The sequence below is a fragment of the Sturnus vulgaris genome, unplaced genomic scaffold (assembly GCF_052056855.1).
Source record: "Sturnus vulgaris isolate bStuVul1 unplaced genomic scaffold, bStuVul1.hap1 Scaffold_160, whole genome shotgun sequence".
In the NCBI taxonomy this organism is placed as follows: Eukaryota; Metazoa; Chordata; class Aves; order Passeriformes; family Sturnidae; genus Sturnus; species Sturnus vulgaris.
Genome location: NW_028276077.1, coordinates 317,501 through 325,000, shown reverse-complemented (window position 1 = coordinate 325,000; position 7,500 = coordinate 317,501).

Sequence of the window (7,500 nt, the reverse complement as noted above, 5' to 3'; positions counted from 1 at the left end):
ACAGAAATCCAGCCCCGGCTGCCGGCCACCAGCGTGCACCGGGACCGACAGCCGAAGAAATGCCGCACCCGGCGAGCGGGGCCCCGGCTTAAGGCCGGGCAGAAAAGGGGCGAGGCGCCGCCGCCTCGCCCGCCACCATCCCCGGGGGAGCGAGCGGGCGCCCGGCTCCCCGTTGTCACGAAACCGGCAGCAGCCGGGCCGGAGCGGGACACACTCGCGGCTTTCTCGCCCTCTCTCTGGGCCTTTTTCTCGCTTCTCCCCCGCCTGGAACAACGCAGCCTCGCCTGGGCCGGGGGAGCGCGGTGGCTCTCGGATCGCATCGCTCTCTCTGGGGGCTTTCTCGCTTCTCCCCCGGACTGAACACGCAGCCTCGGCCTGGGCCGGGGAGCGGCTCTCGGATCGCATCGGTCTCTCTGGGGGCTTTCTCGCTTCTCCCCCGACTGAGCACGCAGCCTCGCCTGGGCCGGGGAGCGGCTCTCGGATCGCATCGGTCTCTCTCTCTGGGCTAACCTGTCCCAGTCGAACTGGGTAAGACGGGAAGCCGGACGAAGCCACGCGACTCGCCCCGACATCGGCGGTGTTCTTCTGGCCCTGGCGACCGCACGCGCGTCCGCCCTTCTCCGCCACGGACACAGGCACGGCAACAGCCTGTGGGGATACGGCCCGTCACCTCGTTCCCATAATACGGACAGATGGGCCCGAAGCGGCGGAGGCCGGAAAGAGAACCGATGTACGTGACCGAGGGGGCGCAGTGGCGCACGCCGCCTTCTACGATGACATAGCCGGAGGCAGCGAGAAACAGCGACCCCTTGGAGTACTTCCAGGCCGGCGGCGGACAACAGGTCTACCAGCCATGAAACGGGCAACAGGTCTACCGACGGCTTGCTGCGGACAACAGGTCTACCCAGCCATGAAACGGGCAACAGGTCTACCAAGCTGCGGACACCAGGTCTACCCAGGGCATGCTGCGGACACCAGGTCTACCCACGGCTTGCTGCGGACAACAGGTCTACCCAGCTGCGGACACCAGGTCTACCCAGGGCATGAAAAGGGCAACAGGTCTACCAAGCTGCGGACACCAGGTCTACCCAGGGCATGCTGCGGACACCAGGTCTACCCACGGCTTGCTGCGGACAACAGGTCTACCCAGCCATGAAACGGGCAACAGGTCTACCAAGCTGCGGACACCAGGTCTACCCAGGGCATGCTGCGGACACCAGGTCTACCCACGGCTTGCTGCGGACACCAGGTCTACCCAGCCATGAAACGGGCAACAGGTCTACCAAGCTGCGGACACCAGGTCTACCCAGGGCATGCTGCGGACAACAGGTCTACCCAGCCATGAAACGGGCAACAGGTCTACTCACGGCTTGCTGCGGACAACAGGTCTACCCAGCCATGAAACGGGCAACAGGTCTACCAAGCTGCGGACACCAGGTCTACCCAGGGCATGCTGCGGACACCAGGTCTACCCACGGCTTGCTGCGGACAACAGGTCTACCCAGGCATGAATCGGGCAACAGGTCTACCAAGCTGCGGACACCAGGTCTACCCAGGGCATGCTGCGGACACCAGGTCTACCCACGGCTTGCTGCGGACAACAGGTCTACCCAGCCATGAATCGGGCAACAGGTCTACCAAGCTCCGGACACCAGGTCTACCCACGGCTTGCTGCGGACACCAGGTCTACCCAGCCATGAAACGGGCAACAGGTCTACCAAGCTGCGGACACCAGGTCTACCCAGCCATGAAACGGGCAACAGGTCTACCAACTCAATGCTGCGGACAACAGGTCTACCCAGCCATGAAACGGGCAACAGGTCTACCAAGCTGCGGACACCAGGTCTACCCACGGCTTGCTGCGGACACCAGGTCTACCCAGCCATGAAACGGGCAACAGGTCTACCAAGCTGCGGACACCAGGTCTACCCAGGGCATGCTGCGGACAACAGGTCTACCCAGCCATGAAACGGGCAACAGGTCTACTCACGGCTTGCTGCGGACACCAGGTCTACCCAGCCATGAAACGGGCAACAGGTCTACCAAGCTGCGGACAACAGGTCTACCCAGGGCATGCTGCGGACACCAGGTCTACCCAGCCATGAAACGGGCAACAGGTCTACTCACGGCTTGCTGCGGACACCAGGTCTACCCAGCCATGAATCGGGCAACAGGTCTACCAAGCTGCGGACAACAGGTCTACCCAGCCATGAAACGGGCAACAGGTCTACCATCTCAATGCTGCGGACACCAGGTCTACCCAGCCATGAAACGGGCAACAGGTCTACCAAGCTGCGGACACCAGGTCTACCCAGGGTATGTAGCGGACACCAGGTCTACCAACTCAATGCTGCGGACAACAGGTCTACCCAGCCATGAAACGGGCAACAGGTCTACCAAGCTGCGGACACCAGGTCTACCCACGGCTTGCTGCGGACACCAGGTCTACCCAGCCATGAAACGGGCAGCAGGTCTACCCACGGCTTGCTGCGGACACCAGGTCTACCCAGCCATGAAACGGGCAACAGGTCTACCAAGCTGCGGACACCAGGTCTACCCAGGGCATGCTGCGGACACCAGGTCTACCCACGGCTTGCTGCGGACAACAGGTCTACCCAGGCATGAATCGGGCAACAGGTCTACCAAGCTGCGGACACCAGGTCTACCCAGGGCATGCTGCGGACACCAGGTCTACCCACGGCTTGCTGCGGACAACAGGTCTACCCAGCCATGAATCGGGCAACAGGTCTACCAAGCTCCGGACACCAGGTCTACCCACGGCTTGCTGCGGACACCAGGTCTACCCAGCCATGAAACGGGCAACAGGTCTACCAAGCTGCGGACACCAGGTCTACCCAGCCATGAAACGGGCAACAGGTCTACCAACTCAATGCTGCGGACAACAGGTCTACCCAGCCATGAAACGGGCAACAGGTCTACCAAGCTGCGGACACCAGGTCTACCCACGGCTTGCTGCGGACACCAGGTCTACCCAGGCATGAAACGGGCAACAGGTCTACCAAGCTGCGGACACCAGGTCTACCCAGGGCATGCTGCGGACAACAGGTCTACCCAGCCATGAAACGGGCAACAGGTCTACTCACGGCTTGCTGCGGACAACAGGTCTACCCAGCCATGAAACGGGCAACAGGTCTACCAAGCTGCGGACAACAGGTCTACCCAGGGCATGCTGCGGACACCAGGTCTACCCAGCCATGAAACGGGCAACAGGTCTACCAAGCTGCGGACACCCGGTCTACCCAGGGCATGCTGCGGACAACAGGTCTACCCAGCCATGAAACGGGCAACAGGTCTACTCACGGCTTGCTGCGGACAACAGGTCTACCCAGCCATGAAACGGGCAACAGGTCTACCAAGCTGCGGACAACAGGTCTACCCACGGCTTGCTGCGGACAACAGGTCTACCCACTCCAAGCTGCGGACACCAGGTCTAACTACTCCATTACGCGGACAACAGGTCTACCCACTCCATGCGGCGGACAACATGTCTACCCGCTCCATGCTGCGGACACCAGGTCTGCCCACGCCGTGATGCGGACCACAGGTCTACCTTCGCCATGCTGCACGCAGCCCGGGTCGCACCGGAGCTAGGTAGACCCGGTCGCCGCGGCCGTCGCAGCGCCCTCGCCCTCGACGGCGGACCCACGCCGCCGGTCCCGGAGGCGGGTAGACCTGGTCGCCGCGGCCACGGCGGCCGCCCATCCCGGAGCCCAGTAGACCTGGCCGCCGCGGGACCGGCCAAGTTTCCCGGAGTCGTGTAGACCTGGTCGTCGCGGCCACGGCCGCCGCCGCTGCGCCTTCGCCGGCGACGGCGGTCCCACGCCACCGGCCCCGGAGCCGCGTCGACCTGGCCGCCGCGGGACGGGCCACGTTTCGCGGATCCGGGTAGACGAGGCATCCTTGTACCATCTCGGAGCCGGGGAAACCCCACAGCCTCTTAACGCTCCGGAGCCCAAGTGCTCCAGCAGCCTTGCCCCGCCCGGCAGAATCGATTTCAAGACCAAGACATATTTTCGACAACATTTTATTTCATCATTTCATTTCATTTCTTTTCATTTCATTTTATTATTTTATTTTATTTCGTTTTGTTTTGTTTTGTTTTGTTTTGTTTTGATTTGATTTGATTTGTTTCATTTCCTCTTTGCCTTTTTTGAATGATTGCCTCTTCTATTTACTCGGAAAGAAAATCTTTTCCGGAAAACAAAACTCTTGCCAAATCTTATTTGTGATCCCTTTGGGCCCACAGCCGAGCTGACGGAGGGCCTGTGCCCGGTTCTCGCCCTGCTGACACACTGACCCCCCCAAACGGCGTCCTCCCTACCCCACGCCTCCTCCCCCGTCCCCCAGAGACCCTACCTACAGAGCCCCCCCCCCCACAAAACAGAACCTCACGGGCCGCAGCACAGCCAGGGGAAGCACGTACGTGCAGCGAAACTCGGCCCAAAGCCGCCGCGCCCTGGCACAACTCGCCCTGCCCCTTCCCGCCCCACGGAGGCGGCTGCATCGAGGCGACCGGCGCCGCCGTCGGCAAGCGGGTGGCCGCTTTCGGGCCGGTTCTTCCGCGGAAGGTCTGCAGAGCTCTTGGGGCCTCGGCGCGGGTTTGGGGGGCCGTGAGGGCTCGCTGTCGAGGCGCCCGGGGCCGGCACGAAGCCGCCTGCCCTCTCCCTGTCCCTGCCCCGTCTTCCGCAGCCACCCATTAACGCTGGGGGCGAGCCCGCCCTCCGCCATCAACCTCCCATGCAGCGCTTTCAGACTTTCCCCGCCCCTGCCCATTGTCGGCTGGGGGCGCCCTGCCCCCCGCCGTCAGCCTCCCTGGCAGCGCTTTCAGACTCTCTCGGGCCCCTGCCCATTGTCGGCTGGGGGCGCCCCGCCCCCCGCCCTCAGCCTCCCTGGCAGCGCTTTCAGACTGCCTCGGGCCCTGCCCATTGTCGGTTGGGGGCGCCCCGCCCCCCGCCCTCAGCCTCCCTGGCAGCGCTTTCAGACGGTCTCGTGCCCTGCCCATTGTCGGTTGGGGGCGACCCCGCCCTCCGCCATCAGCCTCCCTGGCAGCGCTTTCAGACTGCCTCGGGCCCTGCCCATTGTCGGTTGGGGGCGACCCCGCCCTCCGCCATCAGCCTCCCTGGCAGCACTTTCAGCCTCTTCCTGCCCCCGCCCACGGTCCCACCGGGCAGTTTACACGGCGGCGGCGGGAGGCTGATGCCGAGGTCGGCAGGCGGAGAGCCTGGTGCACAAGCAGGGATGGCGGCGGGATGATTGGCGCCGTCTGTCCCTGGTCAAAGAAGCTCTCTGTTCAGCTTTCTCGGAGCCTTTTGCTTTGGTGGCGTTCCTTCCTCCTCCGCCCCGGCGCCGCTCAAGCCTGCGGCAGGGCGGCAGCGCGGCGGGTGGGCGGCCGGGGGGAGGGGGGAGGGGGGGGGGAGGGAGGGAGCGCGCGAGCGAGCGAGCGAGCGAGCGCGCTGCAGAAATGAAGCCCGGAGCAGGGCCGCGGTCCATTCGAGCACGGGGAGGGGGCGCGACAACGCTGCCTGCTCCTGTCGGGGAGCGCTTGGGGAAGTGGGGTGCCGGCACCATGACGGCGGAGCGGACAGGGGCCGCGGCTGGGGAAGAGGCCGGCGGAGCTCGCCAGTGGATGCTGGCGCACGGAGCCGGCAGGGACACCTGGGCACGGCTGGGACCGAAAGTCGCCCGCCTTCACGCCCCGCCTTTCGCCGGGGGGAAGAAGACGCGAGAGCAGGGCTGCCTGCTGGGCTGCCAGTGCCCGCGGTCATGCCGGACGTGCAGGCCGACCGCCGAAGGCGTGCTCGCCGCTGCAGAGACGACAAGGGGGCCGCGCGTCCGATGGAAGAGACGGGGCGCCATCGCGCGGCGGCCGGGCTGCAAGGCCGGCCGACGGTAACAGGACTACCACGCCGCGGGCGGCCAGAGACAAAGACCGGCCGAGGGCAACAGGTCTACCCAGCATTATGCCGGCCGGTACCAGGGCCGGCCGAGGGCAACAGGTCTACCCAGCATTAGGCCAGCCGGAAAGACGGCCGGCAGAGGGCAACAGGTCTACCCAGCATTCGGCCGTCAGGTAACACTGCCGGCCGAGGGCAACAGGTCTACCCAGCATTCGGCTGGCCGGTAACACGGCGGGCCGAGGGCAACAGGTCTACCCAGCATTAGGCCGGCCGGTAACACTGCCGGCCGAGGGCAACAGGTCTACCCAGCATTAGGCCGCCACGTCCAAAGGCCGGCCGAGGGCAACAGGTCTACCCAGCATTAGGCCGCCACGTCCAAAGGCCGGCCGAGGGCAACAGGTCTACCCAGCATTCGGCCGCCACGTCCAAAGGCCGGCCGAGGGCAACAGGTCTACCCAGCATTAGGCCGCCACGTCCAAAGGCCGGCCGAGGGCAACAGGTCTACCCAGCATTCGGCCGCCACGTCCAAAGGCCGGCCGAGGGCAACAGGTCTACCCAGCATTTGGCCGCCACGTCCAAAGGCCGGCCGAGGGCAACAGGTCTACCCAGCATTCGGCCGCCACGTCCAAAGGCCGGCCGAGGGCAACAGGTCTACCCAGCATTCGGCCGTCAGGTACAAAGGCCGGCCGAGGGCAACAGGTCTACCCAGCATTAGGCTGCCACGTCCAAAGGCCGGCCGAGGGCAACAGGTCTACCCAGCATTCGGCCGTCAGGTACAAAGGCCGGCCGAGGGCAACAGGTCTACCCAGCATTAGGCCGGCCGGTAACACTGCCGGCCGAGGGCAACAGGTCTACCCAGCATTAGGCCGCCACGTCCAAAGGCCGGCCGAGGGCAACAGGTCTAACCAGCATTAGGCCGGCCGGCAGAGGGCAACAGGTCTACCCAGCATTCGGCCGTCAGGTACAAAGGCCGGCCGAGGGCAACAGGTCTACCCAGCATTAGGCTGGCCGGTAACACTGCCGGCCGAGGGCAACAGGTCTACCCAGCATTAGGCCGCCACGTCCAAAGGCCGGCCGAGGGCAACAGGTCTAACCAGCATTAGGCCGCCACGTCCAAAGGCCGGCCGAGGGCAACAGGTCTACCCAGCATTAGGCCGCCACGTCCAAAGGCCGGCCGAGGGCAACAGGTCTACCCAGCATTCGGCCGCCACGTCCAAAGGCCGGCCGAGGGCAACAGGTCTACCCAGCATTAGGCCGGCCGGCCGAGGGCAACAGGTCTACCCAGCATTCGGCCGTCAGGTACAAAGGCCGGCCGAGGGCAACAGGTCTACCCAGCATTAGGCCGGCCGGTAACACTGCCGGCCGAGGGCAACAGGTCTACCCAGCATTAGGCCGCCACGTCCAAAGGCCGGCCGAGGGCAACAGGTCTACCCAGCATTAGGCCGCCACGTCCAAAGGCCGGCCGAGGGCAACAGGTCTACCCAGCATTAGGCCGCCACGTCCAAAGGCCGGCCGAGGGCAACAGGTCTACCCAGCATTCGGCCGTCAGGTACAAAGGCCGGCCGAGGGCAACAGGTCTACC